The 20404-nt window shown below is 28.3% G+C and overlaps 1 protein-coding gene and 1 long non-coding RNA gene across 5 annotated transcripts in view; both read right to left on the bottom strand.

Moving 5' to 3' along the window:
• The window catches only part of Rols (zinc-RING finger and ankyrin repeat domain-containing protein rolling pebbles), a 46918-nt gene extending 44697 nt beyond the window's left edge, over positions 1-2221 (bottom strand). For 2 of the 3 annotated variants that reach the window (XM_083107391.1, XM_083107395.1), the window contains exon 1: positions 1710-2221. The gene's annotated coding sequence lies outside the window, so the exon portion shown is untranslated. The remainder of the gene's footprint in view (positions 1-1709) is intronic. The other variant, XM_083107406.1, reaches the window with a different exon arrangement.
• Positions 2222-5782: 3561 nt separating this feature from the next.
• On the bottom strand, positions 5783-10057 carry LOC145976292 (uncharacterized). 2 transcript variants are annotated; one of them, XR_014440229.1, is made up of 3 exons: positions 9822-10057; positions 6235-9074; positions 5783-5797 (listed from the first exon to the last, which is right to left on the bottom strand). It is a non-coding gene; the product is annotated as an uncharacterized LOC145976292 (long non-coding RNA). The 2 variants fall into 2 exon arrangements; XR_014440228.1 differs by lacking the exon at positions 5783-5797 and having other exon boundaries at positions 8342-9074.
• Positions 10058-20404: the final 10347 nt, after the last annotated feature.

The raw sequence follows: 20404 nt of genomic DNA, 5'->3' as shown, positions 1-20404 counted from the left end.
TCATGTGTTAATCCATTAAAATTACTCTTTTAAATTGCTTTTGAAAAAAAATTAATTAAAAACACAAGAACTTTAGTCTTATATTATATTAATAGAAAATATAAAAAAAAAGATTACTTTAGAAGGAAATAATGAAAGAAAAACAAATTTGTTTCCATTTAAAAAAAGAGATTTTTTTACATCTCTCTTATAGGATTATCATTTGATTAAAGATATCATTAATCATAATTTAATACTAAAGCAAGATTTTTTAAATAACGAACGAGGGGACTTGTTATAGATGGCCTTGTATATATAAATTACATAAAAGCTATATACAATGTTGTAACAAGGATGGCCTCTGGAGAATAGCTCTGAAGAACAATCGGGAGGATCAAATAGTATTTGTGCGAGGGTATAAAAGCCGAAAATGAAGTGGCAGCACGCGCGCATAGCTTTTCGGCTGCACGCGAGAGGGTAGCTACACGTCTCGTCTTGACGGGTGACTGTTGAATGCTGACAAAAATAGCGGCGCGACGGCGTTACACACCTATGGATACAACGAACGGCATCAATTAAACGGAAGGAAGAGTTCCCGGTCAGAGGAAGCTCTATTTCCGGTCTAAATCCTTCCTTGTCTCTCTTCCCTTTTCTCTCTAAGTACAATCGAAGATTTATCTTCTCTCAAATTATTAAGGAATATGATCCGTCACGCTAAATCCCTTGTAATTATATTAAAAATTTCCTTGGAATCCCTTGGAATTTTATTAGAAATTAAACTGACAAAAAAGAGATATACTTTGAATTTTATGGTAAGATCTTTGTAGGCTTTATATTCAATTTCACGATGAAAAATTGAATACGAATTAAAGTTAAGGCTGATTTCGCCGCAGTGGTAAAGAAAAAATATGTATATAACAATATCATAATGCAATAATGTGTTCATGTGTATTCCTTTATGTTGTAGTGTTGTAAAAAATAATACGTGATATATTATATTTTTATATCATATAATTAACTTATATTATTTGTTACTTCCATTGTTATATTACTGTACAAATAGTTTGTTGGAAATATATGCTTAATTATTTTTTCACAATGATTTATTATTTACATTAGATTGAACGATTTGTCCTTTTATACAAATATAATTGTACATTTGATTTTTAAACAAATTTGATCTCTTTAAGAATGTAGTTTCCTGTGAACTTTGATTCTCCGAGTCACGCCCTAGCATAAATAATTGCGACTTCGAGAGATTGATCGATCGTTCAATATGTCTTAATATACATACATCAACGCATTTTTAACGTTTTCTAATATATTATTTTCTAATTATACAATGCGCCACATATCTTGCACTTTCTTTTATTTATAATGACTTCGACTGATTGTGAATTAAAATCAACATACTTTATTGCATTCGATTTTCTTTTTCACAACTTTGTCAAAATTATTTACACTGAAATATTATTAAAACCTTTTCCTGATATTTCTTTTCTTCCTTTAAAATTGTGAAAGTAAGGATTAAATAATGAAAAATTGTTTCCACTTGAACATTTCTACATGTTTGTGGATGTATGTATTTATAAAAATTAATATATATTTATAAAGTTAAAATAAATTTAGAAATAAAATAAACTTATAAACATTCAAAATTAAAAATTTTCGGATTTTTCAATGAAATACACAATTGACTACTAGAAATTCTCGCGCCTAACGTGTCTCACCGGTGTGTCTCAGCCTGGAAATAGCAGCGTCGTCGGGCCGTCGACTCCTCTCAAGATTCTCGCGTTCTGCGCGTGCACGATGACACTTTCTTTTCTTTCTTTCCCTTGGATTTCTTTGTCGCGGGTGAATATCGCTCAAACAGGACCAAAATTCTCGTCGTCTCTCGAATATAAAACGAACGAACAGGGCAATCGAATGCGCGAAATTCGGAGAGAAAATTTCCCAACTGCTTGTAAATACGTTTCGCGGAAAGATAGGTTTTATTTTTATTTTTTAATAATATAAATAAATAAATAAATATAAATAAAAAATGTCTAGAAAAAAATAAATAAATCGTCCGGTTGGATGCGCGATTAAATTCTGTGAGTAGCTTGCTAAGCCCTTTGTTTTCTTCAGGACTTCCGAACGAATCAGCGCGCAGCGATCGACTGCCCCAACTCGCCCCGAGATGTGAGAAAAAGCTCGCTCGGTGCCAGCTTCCCTCCGTCGTACTTCACCCCGCTAGACGTTAACTGTCTGCCACTTTACTTTAGAACTGGTTGCAATCATGCCGCTTTCGTTTATTCTAATGCACCATGTGCTGTAAAATAAATAATTCAAATGGCTTAACATTTTTTTAATGCAAGTATGAATATTTTATTATATCAATTAATTTCTGTCTCGCTATTATGTATGTAAAAGCATTAATCTAAAATAAAATACTTTTAAAAAAATAAGATACTTTATCAGATATAACATGTTTTATGTTATATATACAATATAATTATTAAAATAAATTATGAAAAATATTCTTTGTAAATTATTAATTTTTTAAATAATTTAGTCTTAAACTGTTTATGTGCACAGAATGATTAACAAAATTCGTATATATAAGAGAAATCATATATTATTTTACATTTATTATTTTGTTTAAGAGAATTTATATAAGAGAAATCATATATTATTTTACATTTATTATTTTGTTTAAAATTTTTCTTTCTTTTCAAATCGAAAGTGACTTCATACTGAAAACAAAGTTGTGTACTAATTATATAATATCTTTTATTAAATTCTACAACACTTTTATTAAGACAACTTTTCTGATATCTTTTAAATATTTCACTATGGAATAAAAAAATAATTAAAATAAAATAAATAAATAATTAAAATAAAAAAATAAATAATTAAAATAAAAAATATATATAATTTATATAAAATGTTCATCCAGAAAATTGCCCATATATATATGTAATCATTTATATAAATTTATATATAATATGTATGAGCAATTTGTTTCTTACCTCCTTAAATTTTACTTTTCATAAAAAGACAATATAAGAAGTTATTCTTTTAATTATTTTTCAATTATTTTTTTTATTATTTTCCTCTTATATTTTTCCTGTATACAGATAGAAATTATACAAGAGAAAGAAAACATATATAAAATATATATGAATATATTTTATATATAATTATATGTATATGTTTATACATAATTTTTTTTACATATTTATAAAAAAATCCTTTTCTTTCTCTTGTTATTTCTATCTGTATATAGGAAAAATATAGGAAAATAATAAAAAGAATAATTAAAAAATAATTAGAAGAATAATTTTTATATGGTTTTTTTACAAAAACAAGCAAAAATAAAACTTTATTTATTTCTCGCTGATAATATTTATTAATTCTTTTCAGAATCAGTCATAATGCATATCTAAATATATATCCGACCTGAAAATATCGAATCCGGAAATGAAAATATTTTTATCTTTTGTACACAATGTAATTATCAATGTAATATCGAATACTAATAATAAAGTTGAAACATATGTTTTTTTTCTTCTTTATTATTCATATATTTCTAAAATATAAATAAAGCAACAAGTCAAAAAAATTTTTAATACTTTTTTTTACTCCTGATTATATGTCTAAATATTACAAATTCTGATATCAAGAGACACGGTAGTGTCTCGCGCCAAGTTCATGCGAAGCATTAGCGCGGTACTCCGTGTATCTATATATACGAGAGTCGGACAGATGAGAGTAACTCAAATTATCGGATTTCAATAATGGCTGATCGAATCGAATTCTTACTAGCTTTAATCGATAGAGCGAGTTTGAATTATATAAAGAAAGTATCTTTATTTTTGTCCTGCGTGATCTATAAACGAAGGTCACATGAAGGTCACCTTGAATTTTTCAAATGGAACACCCTATATATTTTTGCACATTCTTGTAGCTCATCTAGGGAGCTTTCCAAAACACTATAATTAAGTTAGTTTTCATTAAGTACTTTCCGAGTTATGAGGCTTGAAATAATTTCTTAATTTTACATAAACCGTAAAATATCTTGTAAAATATTCATTTTTCGATTATCTTACTTTAATACTTTTACGTACAAAATAATGAGAGGAATCGATTGGTGTAAAGAAAACACATAATTGTTTCGAAAAAAAAAAATGTAATTGTTAATTGCAAATTACATTTTTTTTTTCGAAACAATTATGTGTTTTCTTTACATCAATTGATTCCTCTCATTATTTTGTACATAAAAGTATTAAGGTAAGATAATCGAAAAATGAATATTTTACAAGATATTTTACGGTTCATGTAAAATTAAGAAATGATTTCAAGCCTTATAACTCAAAAAGTACTTGAGGGAAAAATATTTTATTATAGTGTTTTGGAAAGCCCTCGAGATAAGCTACAAGAATATGCAATAAAAAATAGGAGGTTCCATTAAAAAAATTGACGGTGACCTTCACGTGACCTTGAAGCAACTATTCAAGGTCAAACTAATGACACCACCTTATGTCCCCCTTGAAACCATACAACTTTTGTCTGAAACATCTTTTTCTAAAATTAAAAATAAGAAAGTTATTTGGGGTGGGACATTAAAATGGGACACCCTGTATATACAGGGTGAGCCATTTTAATTAACGCACGCAATTATTTCGGAAACAAAGCATTTTAGAGAAAAATGTTTCAGACAAAAGTTGTTTGGTTTCAAGGGGGCCATAAGATGGTATCATTGGTTTGACCTTGAAGAGTTATTTGAAGGTCACATGAAGGTCACCTTCAATTTCTTAAATGGAACCTACTATTTGTCATTGCATATTCTTGTAGCTTATCTCGATAGCTTTCCAAAACACTATAATTAAGTACTTTTTTGTTAAGTACTTTTTGAGTTATGAGGCTTGAAATAATTTCTTAATTTTACATAAACCGTAAAATATCTTGTAAAATATTCATTTTTCGATTATCTTACCTTAATACTTTTATGTACAAAATAATGAGAGGAATCAATTGGTGTAAAGAAAACACATAGTTGTTTTTAAGAAAAAATATGTAATTTGCAATTAACAATTCCATATTTTTTCTTAAAAACAACTATGTGTTTTCTTTACACCAATTGATTCCTCTCATTATTTTGTACATAAAAGTATTAAGGTAAGATAATCGAAAAATGAATATTTTACAAGATATTTTACGGTTTATGTAAAATTAAGAAATTATTTCAAGCCTCATAACTCAAAAAGTACTTAACAAAAAAGTACTTAATTATAGTGTTTTGGAAAGCTCTCGAGATAAGCTACAAGAATATGTAATGACAAATAGTAGGTTCCATTTAAGAAATTGAAGGTGACCTTCATGTGACCTACAAATAACTCTTCAAGGTCAAACCAATGATACCATCTTATGGCCCCCTCGAAACCATAAAACTTTTGTCTGAAACATTTTTCTCTAAAATGCTTTGTTTCCGAAATAAGTGTGTGCGTTAATTAAAATGGCTCACCCTGTATATATTTTTTTTTAATATAATATCTCAGCAAATTATACTAGAAAAAGAAGTGATATAATCCCCAAAAACTTACCTTTTTAAAAAAAGGTAAAAAAAGGGACGCCAAGTTCATGCACTAATTGTATCCAATTGTCATATTGTCTACAAAAATAGTGATATAAAAAAATTGCGCCAACTAAGAATAAAAATTTGTACAAGATAAATAGAAGTACAAGGAAGAAAACTTGTACAAGTTATATAAAAATATTTATAAATATTAATCTTTCCTCCGCCGACATTCCGGGAGAGGTCCAAGGCCTGTTACAACTAGGAGATAATTTTTGCTTACCAATTGGAAGTAATGAAAAAGCAATAGTTGAACTGGTCAAAAATATTGAACATAACATTAGAAGGCTTCCGATTGGTGATCAAATTGCTATCAGGAACCGCTCTGCCCCAATAATTAATAAGATAGCTGGTCACTCTTTTTGGTGTGTCGGAGGAGGATGAGACACTTATTCGCACGGCAAACTACAAAAAAATTCCTACGAGGAAATCCCAACGTTATTTTTACAAGAGCGGATAAGGGAAATGTCACGGTTGCCCTTGACAGGGAAATTTATTTAAAAAAGATGACAGATATGTTTAGTGACGAAAGCACCTATTTGATTTTAAGTAAAAATCCGATTAAAAAAATGATTAATGGTCTCCATGAGTTGCTAGTGAGATGGAAAAATCATAACTACATTTCCGATATGACTTACAAGCGTTTGAACTGCACTGATGGTGTGTTACCGAGAGCCTATGGATTACCAAAAATTCATAAACCGAACTGCCCATTTAGGGTGATTGTCTCCTCAATCAACACTCCCCTATACCAATTAGCTGCATTTTTACATAACATCATCTATGACGCTATCCCCAGGGCACATAGTCATGTTGCCAATAGCTTTGAATTAGTCAAAAAACTATCAGGTGTACAGTTAAATGACCACTTTAAATTACTATCATTGGATGTTGTTTCTCTCTTTACTAACATCCCATTAGATTTAGCGTTGGATAGCGTCTCAGAGAGATGGTGTTTAATAAAAGAAAAGTGCAGCATTCCCCGCGACGAATTCTTGACTGCAGTTCGGTTTATATTAAATTCTACTTTCTTCACTTTTAATGGAAAAATATACCAACAAACATTCGGAACTTCCATGGGCTCTCCCCTATCCCCCATCATTGCCAATATCACTCTGCAAGATTTGGAAAATAAAGCAATTGGACGAGTTTCCTTCAATCTACCATTCTATTATAGGTATGTAGATGATATAGCTTTGGCGGCTCCCTCTTCTATGTTCAATGAGGTCTTGGGTATCTTCAACTCTTTTCACCCAAGGTTTCAGTTCACATTGGAGGAGGAAGTTGATAATAAACTTAATTTTCTTGATGTTACGATAATCGTGAACAATAATTTAATTGAATTCGATTGGTATCACAAACCTACTTTTTCCGGGAGATATCTAAATTATAAGACGAATCATCCACTATGCCATAAGAGGGGAACAATCGTAGGATTGGTGGATCGTGCCTTTTTATTATCGCATCCGAGATTCCATCAAAAAAACTTTAAACTGATAGTCGGCGTCCTCTTAGACAATGGCTATCCTCTATTTTACATTTTCCATGTAATACGAGAGCGTCTGAAGTTACTATTGGCCTTGAATCGAACAGGCTTGGAGCCCGCCGAGGACCACCCTGAGAAAAGACCCTCTTCATATTTTACAATCCCATACATTCCAACGTTTTCGGAACAATTTAAGCGAGTTCTTCGTAATCATGACACGGGAGTTTCTTATTTTGGCTTAAATAAACTTCGTAATTTTGTCAAGGTCCATAAAGACATAATGCCAAAAGATTCGTGTAACAATGTAGTGTATAAAGTCTCGTGCAATGATTGCGATGCGTCATATGTCGGCCAAACTAGCAGACAGTTAAAAAAACAAATCTGAACACCGAAATCACATTCGACGAAATACGTCACAACCTTCGGTTATAACTAATCACAGACTGGAATTCGGTCATGATTTTAATTGGGAAGAATCTGAGATTTTGGACAGGGAGTCCTCGTTGGGCAAAAGGCTTGTCTCTGAAATGTTATTTATCAAGCGCCAAATGTTATTTATCACTGCGCATGTCCTTGGTTGAGTCCATGTTTACGTCCTGACAACCGAAGACATATTTATACAGTTCGTCATCGAATCTCGAATCGACATGAGGCGCACAGCGGCATACTATATTATTAATTGTAAAAAGCGCGGAATCTGGTGAGCCATGCTTCTAACTATTAATTTAAGCAAAAAAGCTTATTCACGTGTAATATCTTTCGGTATTTATTTTATTATTTTTACTCGATTTGTTAGATCTGCTGTGACGTCGCATAGCATAACTATAGTATATTTAATTGACTGTTGGAAGCAGAGCGCTTACTAGACCTCCGCGGGATGCAATTTAGCGTCACCTACGCATCGAGAACAAATTCGTTTAATGTAACGCGTCACTATCTATAATATATATTGTTAACATCGCTCTGAAGAAGGATCAAAAGATGATCCGAAACGTTCGCTTTTTGTTATTATAATGTATTTTTTAATAAACTAATATTGAAAAAAGAAAGAAGTGTTGTTGCTTCTCTGCGCTCCAACTACCGCGCGTTGGCTCTTATGCCATTTTCTTTTTAATTTTTTATATCACTATTTTTGTAGACAATATGACAGTTGGATACAATTAGTGTATGAACTTGGCGTCCCTTTTTTTACCTTTTTTTAAAAAGGTAAGTTTTGGGGGTTACATAATTTACGTAAAAGATAAATAATAACAGATATGTGCGTTGCAACTTATAAATTTATTTACTTGATATTTTATCAGTTTTTTAGATACAGTTTAGATCAATTCAAATTTTCTCCGATAGAAAATTAGTTAGAAATTACGCTATTAATCAAATGAGAAATAATATCACGAGATTATAATGCTAAATGATATCTTATATTGAGTATCGAAAATTCCATCATATAAGGATATAATACCGAAATCGCAGCTTGAGGAGAACAAAAAAAAAACGTTTTAGAATTCAAATTTTATAAGAATGCAATTTTCACTTGTTTTAGATAATAAGAAGTATGAATTATTATAAAAATATTAATGTCTCATTTAATATCTTATTTTTTTAAAAATATGTAATATCTTAATATCTTCTAATTAATGTAATTAATTAATATATTATTTTTCAAAAAGAGACACCTTTCTGTTATGAAATTCTTGATATTATCACAAGCATTCAAATTATTTTTACTTCAAATACTTTCGCGGGAAATATTTGAAATAAAAGGAATTCGAATGCTCGTTTCACCAGATTAACGCGTGAATTCATTAACCATGACATCGTATATATAAGAAAGATATATTCTGTTGAAAGACACATTAGCATATATGCATATCGACGAAGTTGTCCTTGTTTTTAAAGATTGAGCCCCATGCACCATATTTGTCATTCTTCTTTGATGCTTGTTGCTGATGATGTTGCTGTTCTGCCGACGATGTATGCTTTTCCTTATCTTTCCTATAATGAATAATAATATTGGATATTTTTTTACACAGCCAAAAGACTTCCGGTCGATATCATGGACACATATCATCGAGACTCGGATTAATCAATAAATCTACAATCACTGCTTATAAAAATAAATAATTATTAATAAATAAAAAATTATTAATATATAAATTTATTAATTACTAAAGAGTGAAAGATTTCACTCGCCAAGTATTTATTTTTCCTTTCACATTTAATGACTGAATTTAATGAATGATTTAAGAACTGGAAGCATAATGACATGAGATAAATCTCGTTTTTTCCCGAAAAGTTGAAAATTCAATTGAAGTATCTTTTCTGCCCATACATTTATTTTTCCTTTTCTAACACTTTTCAACAATACTCTATATAAATAAATAGACATTTATATGAACACTTATATAAATTGTGTCCAATATTAAATTTTTTCATTGATCTACGTCCGAATCTTGTTTTGTACGAATTTTTATTTATTAGTAACTTTCTAATATAAACAATAAACCCTTTTAAAAATTACTCAAGGTTATAATCTTGACAATATATAAATGTTAACTGGAAGTTTTTTAAACCTGATATATAAAGATAAATATTATTTACTTTTAATATATATTGCTATTCAGTGTTCTCATATTTATAAAATTTTTTTCAATATTTTATAGTAAAAATATTATTTTACAAAATTAATACAAATTAAAATTTTTAATGTTTTTAATTAATAAGTGTGAATGTGATACATACTTGATTTCTTGATAAGGTTTTTTAATGGCAGATCCACTTATGTTCGTGTACACCATTTTTTATTTTTTACAAATTTTAGCTAATGAACAATTTTATTTTTTAGTTAAAACAACTAAAGTTGATATTAAAAGCAGTCTGCACTGACAATAAGCGATTGCTTAGAAGTAGTTTATTGAACTTATTCTCGAGTATCACTCGAAAATTCAATTAAAGATTGTTATCGATCGTTATAAAAACTGAAAGAAAACATTATATTTTAAATTATTAATTTTATATTTTAAATTTGTCTTCTTATAAAAATATATTTGCAGTTATTACGTACTCTACGGCACGTGATGTAAATGAACTAGAACTAATAATTCAAGCCGATTTCCAGCGTTGCCTCGTCGACTTCCTTTGCGTGTTCCAAGATTTTTTGCCAATCTGCGAAAAAAATGTAAAATCATAAAAATTATGAGTTGGAGTAGAAACAATTATTTTTAAAACCACATTATATTTATTAATGCTATAGAGAGAGATTTTCAAAATACATATATGATAGCAAAATATACAATATGATAAAATATAATTGATGCACAATCGAGATATTTTGCTAGATATGGATGCATAAGTTAATTAGAATGTCTGATTTTTATATAAGATCGCAGAAATTAAAATCTGCGATATAAACTACTTATCATTAATGATTATTCAGATTTATGCAAGAGGGAAAAGAAAAAAATGGGGATAACTGATGACGCAACATTGTTATTGCAATACTTTTCCTTTAATAAAGAATCTTAGAATCTCGATTAATACTTTAGCTCTTGTCACATCATACATATTTTTAAATTTGCATTTTTTTAGTTTCTGTTTTATATTTAAAAAATATATTAACAAATAATATTTGTCAACTGGATGCCTAAACAATGACCATATTAAAATAAGAGCGCGAACTTCTTACAACTTCTCGATTTCTTATGGTAAACAAAAAAAGCAAACGTAAAATAGAAGTTAAAAATTATTAACTATATTATTGAATAATTAGGAAAAAGATTTGCGCTTTCAGGATAATCTTGTCTAATCGATGAACGGACAAGTAAGAAAATATGCTTTCTTCTAAAAAAACATATAAATAAATTAGCCGACTAATCGGTAAACTGTGCAAATCCTGCTTTTTATGATTTTCCACTCACCTGACACTAGGTAGAAATGTTGGGGAATTGCCTTGGCAATCTAAGATATTGCACCTCATGGACACATAAGTGTTCACGATAGCTGCGTAATTTATTAGTCTTGATAACGTACAATCGAAACTCCACAGTATTTAGTGCTTACAGATAGGTTAGATAGATCGACTAAAGAACAATCGGATTTTTATCCGAATCTTAAAATTTAAAAACGAACGTTATAACCTTCAAAAGACTGAGGAAGACTGCTGGTTCTCCATCGATCCTGCTGCTTTTACATAGCTCTATCAGCATTCCCCTTCCTCGCTTATCGGTCGCAATAAAGTGGGGATATTGGATGAACATAACTGTGGACCCTCGTTCGTTACATTCGTTTATTAAATTCGCTTTGTTGTTCATAAGTACACAAGCTAAAAGTGAACAATAAATTATTGATTTTTCTCGGTCAATCGGAAATAATGCACGAAAATATATATATATATATATATATATATATATATATATATATATATATATATATTTTCGTGCATTATTTCCGAACATTTTTCATTTACATCTATTTGTAATACAGCAAAAAGAACGTATTAATTGATATTAAACGTTTAATATCAATTAATACGTTCTTTTTGCTGTATTACAAATAGATGTGAATGAAAAATGTTCCTAATTTTTTTCCAGGAACAATGTCTTCTATTGCGTCATTTTATTAGTTGAGAATTAGAATTTTTTTATCGATTCTCTTTCGAGTTCTTCAAAGTTGTTTACATTATGACGCACAGAGGTAGCCTCATTTACATTAATGAGACATTTTATATTTCATTAATAATTCATAAAAACATTAAATGATCTTATAATACTTTTAATAGTGATCGTTTAGTTTGTAACACTTATGCCCGATTTCACCAACCGCGTTTAACTTTAATCTTAGTTTAACTCACTCTTTATCTCCTTTTAATTCTTCCTTTAGAAAGAGACAAAGAGTGAGTTGAACTAAGATTAAAGTTAAACGCGGTTGATGAAATCGGGCATTAATCAGCTTGTCTTCTAAATACAATTGCATATTGTGACATATTAAGTTTATATGGATTTTCTATGAAGTTATATGATCGTATAAAATAATTATATTTTATATACTGGGTGTTAAAAAAGTCTGGACACGGTCGAATATCTCGATAAGGAAGAGTTTTACTAGAAAGTGTTTCAAACAAAAGTTGTATGGCTTCGAGGGGGACATAACATTGTACCATTGGTTTGACCTTGAAGAGTTATTTGAAGGTCACGTGAAGATCACCGTCAATTTCTTAAATAGAACCCCCTATTTTTTATTGCATATTCTTGTAGCTTATCTCGAGAACTTTCCAAAACACTATAATTAAATTAGTTTTCGTTGAGTACTTTTTGAGTTATAAGGCTTGAAATCATTTCTTAATTTTACATAAACCGTAAAATATTTTGTAAAATATTCATTTTTCGATTATCTTACCTTAATACTTTTATGTACAAAATAATGAGAGGAATCAATTGGTGTAAAGAAAACACATAGTTGTTTTTAAGAAAAAATATGGAATTGTTAATTGCAAATTACATATTTTTTCTTCAAAACAACTATGTGTTTTTTTTACACCAGTTGATTCCTCTCATTATTTTGTACGTAAAAGTATTAAGGTAAGATAATCGAAAAATGAATATTTTACAAGATATTTTACGGTTTATGTAAAATTAAGAAATTATTTCAAGCCTCATAACTCAAAAAGTACTTAACGAAAAGGTACTTAATTATAGTGTTTCGGAAAGCTATCGAGATAAGCTACAAGAATATGCAATGACAAATAGTAGGTTCCATTTAAGAAATTGAAGGTGACCTTCATGTGACCTTCAAATAACTCTTCAAGGTCAAACCAATGATACCATCTTATGGCCCCCTCGAAACCAAACAACTTTTGTCTGAAACATTTTTCTCTAAAATGCTTTGTTTCCGAAATAATTGCGTGCGTTAATTAAAATGGCTCACCCTGTAGATAGTACAATTGAGCAAATTTTATTTTAAATGATGAATTTTATTACAAATAATAAATAAAACTAGAAAATTTATATATACACAGAAATTTTTATTCGGTAAAAATATTTATTAGCAAACAAATCTTTGATTTTATTTATATCAAAATTTTCTTAAATAAAATTTCATTTTTTATTTGTTAGAATGGTAAATTTTAAATATTAAAAAATAATCCTTAAAAACGTATTATTATTTGTGACAGTTTCAAAGTATATAAGGGGGATCATTTTTGTCTAACGTGTTTTATAAAGAATAAAAATGTTAAAAATATATCTTAAAATTCATATTCTTTTTTTATTCTTCTAAATCTATACCAGAATAATAAATTTGCAAAATAATTTGCTTCAATATATCGTTATTGTAAATATATAAAGCAAAAAAGGCTCAAAGTGCATTGAGAAACAAATTATAACTTTTAAACAAATGATTGAATCAAAATGGAACTTTTCCAAAATAAAAGTTAAGATTAAGCAATAATAAAAAATATATGTCTTATTAATTAATTAAAATTAGATGATTAATTTTGAGACACGAAAAATCATAATTTTTCAAGTATTGAAGTGGACTTTCATAAATGAAAAATGCATTCTATTTGTAACAAATGTTGTTATTGCTATTACTACAAAGCTATTACAATAAAGCGATCACATATTTCGATTGTATATGTTTAAAGAACATTTATAAAGTATAGAAAGTACATTTAAAAAACATTTATAAAATATGAAAGTACATGTAAAAGATGGAAAATCTGAAATGCTCTTTACGGAGCGTGATGTCATATTTTTAGGTACATAGAAAGATATTCATTTATTTTAATCAAATAAAATGTGTTTAAAAATACTCAAAAAACAAATTTTTAAAGAAACGTAAAAATTCACTTTTTTCTTACGAAAAATATACGTAAAGTATACATATAATATGTGTTTTTTTTGTCCTCTAAATATTTTGCTAGCTTGTCACTCAGAAACAACATAAGTAACTGGCCCTTCATTTTTTATTTCCTCGACTTTACAATTTTTTTTAGCAATGAGGACGGTGATTTTAGTATCGTTAATTATTGACTAATCAATACCGTTAGAAATGATGGGGAAGGAGGTTATTAAAGATAATCAATATGTGGTATAAGGTTTAAATTTCGACTTAAAAAAAATTACTTCTTAGAAAATCGATTGTCGGAATGTCATACATGGCACAGGTAAAAAATATCACCTTTTTTCTCGATTTATTAATAATTCATTTAAACAATATTTTTTGCATAACAAAAATAAATAAAAAGTTATATTTGTTATTCATGAAAAATATTTATTTTATTTAAAGTTAAAAATTTTTGTTTCTTAATTAATAAAAATTTGAATATAATTCCCAGCTCGCCGACACAAATATAATACTTCTTTAGACACAAATGTAATATTTTTTTATAAGCCAAAATATATTATATATATCGACCTTATTCATCATGTAATTCAATTATGAAAAAAATATGTTTCTGCGATACAAAATTGCCATTTTTATTTGCATCTGAATTTTATTTGCAATAATTACAATTCACAAATAAATAAATTGTTAAATAAATTATTTGAGCTAAATCAATTGATCATTTTTCACCATTTGTAACAAAATTATTAGAATAAAAAATTATATCCAAAACAAATTTACAAAATTTAACAAATAAATAACAAAATTTAACAAATAAATTTAACAAATAAATAATAATGTAATTATACAGTGTGTTTAAAAAAACATTCATAGTAATTAATACATATAGTATTGAATTAAATGTCTTTGTTAGTAAACATAAGTCAAAAATTCAATTGTTTCAGAGATATAAATAATTTTTAAATTACTATTATGACTCACTTGCGATTAATGGCTTTTATGTCACACTTGAAGATTTATTTCGATGTTTACAAATCACTTTCTGAATGTCGTCATCCAATTTCCATACATACTTTAATAAGATTTCATTGGCAGTCGTTCAATTGTCATTATACTACTAATGATTGTAAATCTATTTGGTGATTACACAGTTATGTAATATCATGCTGAAAATGGTAATATATTATTCTAATTAAGAAATGGCAGATATGTATTTTATGATTGTGTTAATGGAAATGCTTCACCATAATATAAAATTGTTTACACAGGGTGTCCCGAAACGCTTGATATTTTAAAGGCAAATTCTCTGACCAATTTAAAAACAATTTTTCCTCAGCGAAAATGTCGCGGCACTAATAGTTTTCGAGTTATAAACGATTGAAAATAAAGGGTTTTTCGCAAACTAAGGCTTATGGGAATAAAATATTAATAAAGTCACATTCTTTAGTTAATTTTAGGTAGAGTTTACTTTAATAGAATTTTAATTTAAGGCTTAGTTAGAAAGATACATTATGACAAAAATTGGGAATATGCAAAAAATAATGATCTCCCTCGACATTTTCGCTGAGGAAAAATTGTTTTTAAATTGGCCAGAGAATCTGCCTTTAAAATATCAAGCGTTAGTTTCGGGACACCTTGTATTGCTGAAGCAATTAAATTTTAGATCTATGTTTACTAATGTAAGACTTTTTTTACTCACAAGGAAAGAAATAGAAATATCTCCCTCTGATTTTGATAAACTTTGGACATGTTGTAGTTCAGATCAAAATAAGAGATAGTATAATACGATTTTTTATACGTATATATATTTTAGTTTTAAATCAGAAATAGATTTAGATTAGGTTATATCTTCCGAAAGTGGAGCCCCCCCGTAGGGGGGGCGAAACCCATTGTATCCACGCATGTACATACATTTCACCTTGATTCTTAAAACGTACATAATGTCTAAAACTTGCACATAATTTCTTTAAACTTTTTTTGTTAATAACTGTTTAATAAATGACGAGCGACGGCTAAAACCTTTTGAATTCATGTCATTTAGGACAGCGACCTTAACAACATATGTCAAGGTCAAGGTCATTGGGGCTGGGTCCCCTATTCAGCACATTTATCAAAAAAAGATACCAATTCATTATTTTTTAATCACGTGATGTCTTTTGAAAATATTGAAAATAAATGTCGAGCATTCCATGAATTTGTGCCTTAAAAGTTTTAACGTATTTTAATATAATAGTGCAATTTTTTAAGAATGTCATATTTTTCGAAATTTCTTCCCCCACCTCCAGTTTTATTTTAATCTAGACTATAACATATCCAAAGATCAAAATCGAAGAAGAACATTTCCATATTTTGCTTTGTCAGTACTATATGTATGTACTATCATATAAATGCTGTATGTATTTTTTAACACCCTGTATAAAACTAAAAATGTAGAAATTGTTAGAAATTATCTTTTAATTTCTTTCCAATTTGAAAATTACTCAATATTCATAAAAAATACTCATTTTTTCTCTCGATTTATTTATAAATTAAAAAAAAATGCTATTCGACTAGAAAAAATTATTTAAATAAATTTTTATTTAAACAAAAGGTTTATTATATTTTATTATTGTATTATATTTTTTAATTTATTATATTTGTGTCAGAAATATTTATTTTATTCATAATTATAATAATCATTAAATTTTTATTTTTCAATAAAAAATTATTTAAACATATAATGCTTTCCCCTTTCAACTTTACACGAATACATGAACATAAAAATTGTTTGTTCCACGGGAAAGAAATATCAATGGATATGTGTTCCTCAAAAATCTCCAACACCCTTTTACCATAAAGTCGCGATTGGTAGTGATATAAAAACAAGAGGCACGTATTCATAGTCAATGATATAAAAACATGGGTGGGTCCACGTGAGTAAGAGACTCACGGCGTTAAAAATACATTTCGATACTCGCAGTCCAACGAAACGACACATTCGCTTCCGTCACTTTTGCAAGAACGATTCATATATCGCACCGATTCTTAGGAAATATCCTTTCTCTTTTATTTTTTTTTCATCTTCTCTTCTGTAACTCTACGAAATATTTCCAGCATAAAGATTTTTTATCCTATTGAACATATACGTTTTTTTACAATATTATTTAGAATAAGAGAAGAAGATTTTTTTTATGTTAAATATGATAACAACCATAAATTTTGATTAAATGAAAAATAATTTGATTCTATCATATCAAAAATCGCCCGGGATCCAAAAACAAAACCAGTCATATTTTTTAAGGAAAGATCGATTTTGTAGAGGAGTTATGACAACTTAAAGTATAAAAAATTTTGTAAAATATTCAATTTTTTTGTTTATGCTATTCTATAACTTCCCAGCAAACATGATGACGTCTAAAAACGTCTTAATGACGTATTAATGACGTATTATACGTCATTAAGATGTTTTTAGACGTCATCATGTTTGCTGAGTTGTTACATGGAATATTGTGAATAATCGATTTATATAAAAAATTAAAATAGTTCCATTAAAAAAAATCTAGATTGACCTTCACATGGCTTTAGCACCTACATCCAAAGTTAAACTATATTCCTATCTTTTTTCTCTCTCCAAATCCTACAACTTTCAATTTAAAACATTTTTTTCTAAAATGGCATATTTTCAAGATATTTGCCTAAGATGAAATACCCTGTATATATTATATGACCTCTGTGTGTGTGTGTGTGTGTGTGTGTGTGTGTGTGTGTGTGTGTGTGTATGTGTGATATATTAAAACAGAAAAATATTTATTCCTATTCATATAATTTTGTCACTTGGTTATTCTCTCACTTATATCTAATAAATGTCTCTCTTGATCTTTCAATTAAATCACGAATCGCAATCATGGATGTTTTTTAGCGGAAGACAGTATACGATAACGAAACACGCTAAAACTGGAAACCTTTATTGCAAAATTCAACGGTTCTCTGCATGTGTAATATATTTTTTATTTTACAAAGTAATCGGCGTGTTAGCGTCGTGCCCACTGAACAGAATCAATTAAATCAAAATAAAAATCGACTTGCATAGCTTAAGGTAAACTAGAATCTGATGCAACATTGCTTTCTTGTGTCATCAGGACGCAGATCGCATCGCAAAATTCCTCCCTGTATTAGATGTAGCGATATAAATAGAAAAAAATGTTTCGTTTTTTTCAAAATTTTATTTTTTTTCAAATATTTAATTTAATCTTTATGTTTCGAGTATTGTAAGTTGATTTTCCATTTTTTATTTTTGATTTTTTAGATGATAGATTTGAATTAATCATCATTTAACTGATTGCATTCCATTTGGTTATATAGTTTAATAGTTATTATTTGTAATTAGATAAATTCTTCAAAAATTAAACAAGACTGAACTTAAATTGAAATTATATTTATTATACATAAACAGTTTGTAATTTTTAAAAATGTGTGCTTTAGTCACTATTGTGATATAATAAAAAAACTAAAGTTTAAATATATTTATTTTTTTTAAATAATTTTTTAATGGGTTAATGAGATTTTTATGATTAAAAGGATATAATTCGTATAATTTTTAGATATAATTAGAAGATTAAATATAGATATATAATATATATAAAAATTTTTGTTAAATTTTTCTAATTGAACATTATTCGGATCATATCGTATTTAATATAACTTTCAAAACAAGATAAATTAAAAATATAAAAATTTTCAGTTATTTTTATTATATTTACAAGAAAAATATGAAAAGAAAAATATAAAAAGAAAAATAATATATTAAAAAAGTAATGAAAAAAATCAAATTTTTTTTTTAAATTTATAATTATTTTTTGAAAAAAAAAATATTTTTATTTTAACATTTGTTTTCTATTAGAAAAAAGAACGGTTTTTTTATTTTTTCAATAAGAAATGTGAGAACATTTAAGAGAAGAAAGAGAGATACAAACATCGAATCTGAAATATATATTTATTTTTCTTTAATATAACATTTTTTCTTCTTATATTTTTTATTAAGAGGATGCCGGAGTCGCAGCCGAACTCCGACGGGTAGGCGCCCTCATTTTAACATAACTAAAAGTGTCGGTACATTACCAACACTTATAGTTATGTTACCGACAGTATTTTCTAGAATAAAAAGACATGCATATTTTAGAAAGAGCAATGTGAAAGCTTTTCTTTACATTGTGTTTATTGGAACAAAAAATATGTTGCATTTTCACTGCTCTATCGTCTCGCACAAGCAACGATTTTAGAGCATAGATCTATCTTTATTGCGTACATATTTAAACATAATTCTAATATCATTGCTCTCATTTAGCTATGTTTCTTTATATATATAATAAAAATATATTGTGAAAAATATTTATAAATATTATATACTTATAAATTTTATGAATACGATATTACATCAAACAATTTGCATAAAACATTTTATATTGTTAGCTTTTGATTATATCGATTTAACAATGTCATGCATAAATTGTAATTTGTAGAAAGTTATATGCAAATATCCTTCTTATTGTATATACAGAGTGTCGCAGAGTACTATACATATATAAGCGCTTGTGAGGAGCGCAGTAAATTGAAGAAAAAAGTCCCATAGCATTTTACGATTTTCGCAATAATAGAAATTATAAAATAAATAAATTATATAATAATATTAAATAAAATCGAACGAATGTGTATCTACGTGTGTGTGTGTGTGTGTGTGTGTGAGAGAGAGAGAGAGAGAGAGAAACGCTCGACCGTTCGAGCTATTGCATGGTCCAGCGTGTTAGGCTTTTCGTGCATCGGCACGTGACAAGGGGAAGAACAGCGGGACATGCCGTTGTCATTCGTTACGTCATCGCCACGCCGCGCTGTCCCTCCCCTTGCCGCGCGCCGACAAAATGCCTAACACACTGGATAATGCGACAGCTCGAACGGCCGAGCGCTTCTCTCTCTCTCTCTCTCTCTCTCTCTCACACACACACACACACACATATACACACACACACGTAGATACACATTCGTTCGATTTTATTTAATATTATTATATAATTTATTTATTTTATAATTTCTATTATTGCGAAAATCGTAAAATGCCATGGGACTTGTTTCTTCAATTTACTGCGCTCCTCACAAGCGCTTATATATGTATAGTACTCTGCGACATTCTGTATATACAATAAAAAAGATATTTGCATATAACTTTCTGCAAATTACAATTTATGCACGACGTTTGTTAAATCGATATAATCAAAAGCTAACAATATAAAATGTTTTATGCAAATTGGTGTAATGTCGTAAAATTGATAAATAATATAAATATTTTCATAATACATTCTTTGTTTCAAAAGCATCGAAATGATAGATTTATATCGATAATATAATAGGTTTCATCGTCCATTTCCAGACGCAACCATAATATATATTTTTTTCGTCTCTCCGATATATGCAAATGAGATATTTGTACTGAGGCGTCTTTTTCTAACGAT

The sequence above is a fragment of the Camponotus vicinus genome, unplaced genomic scaffold, assembly GCF_025532165.1.
Source record: "Camponotus vicinus isolate PSW18456_S1 unplaced genomic scaffold, iyCamVici1.0 SCAF_1, whole genome shotgun sequence".
Taxonomy (NCBI): domain Eukaryota; kingdom Metazoa; phylum Arthropoda; class Insecta; order Hymenoptera; family Formicidae; genus Camponotus; species Camponotus vicinus.
Note: the sequence above shows the minus strand (reverse complement) of the source record. Positions and strands in the feature narration are given on the sequence as shown.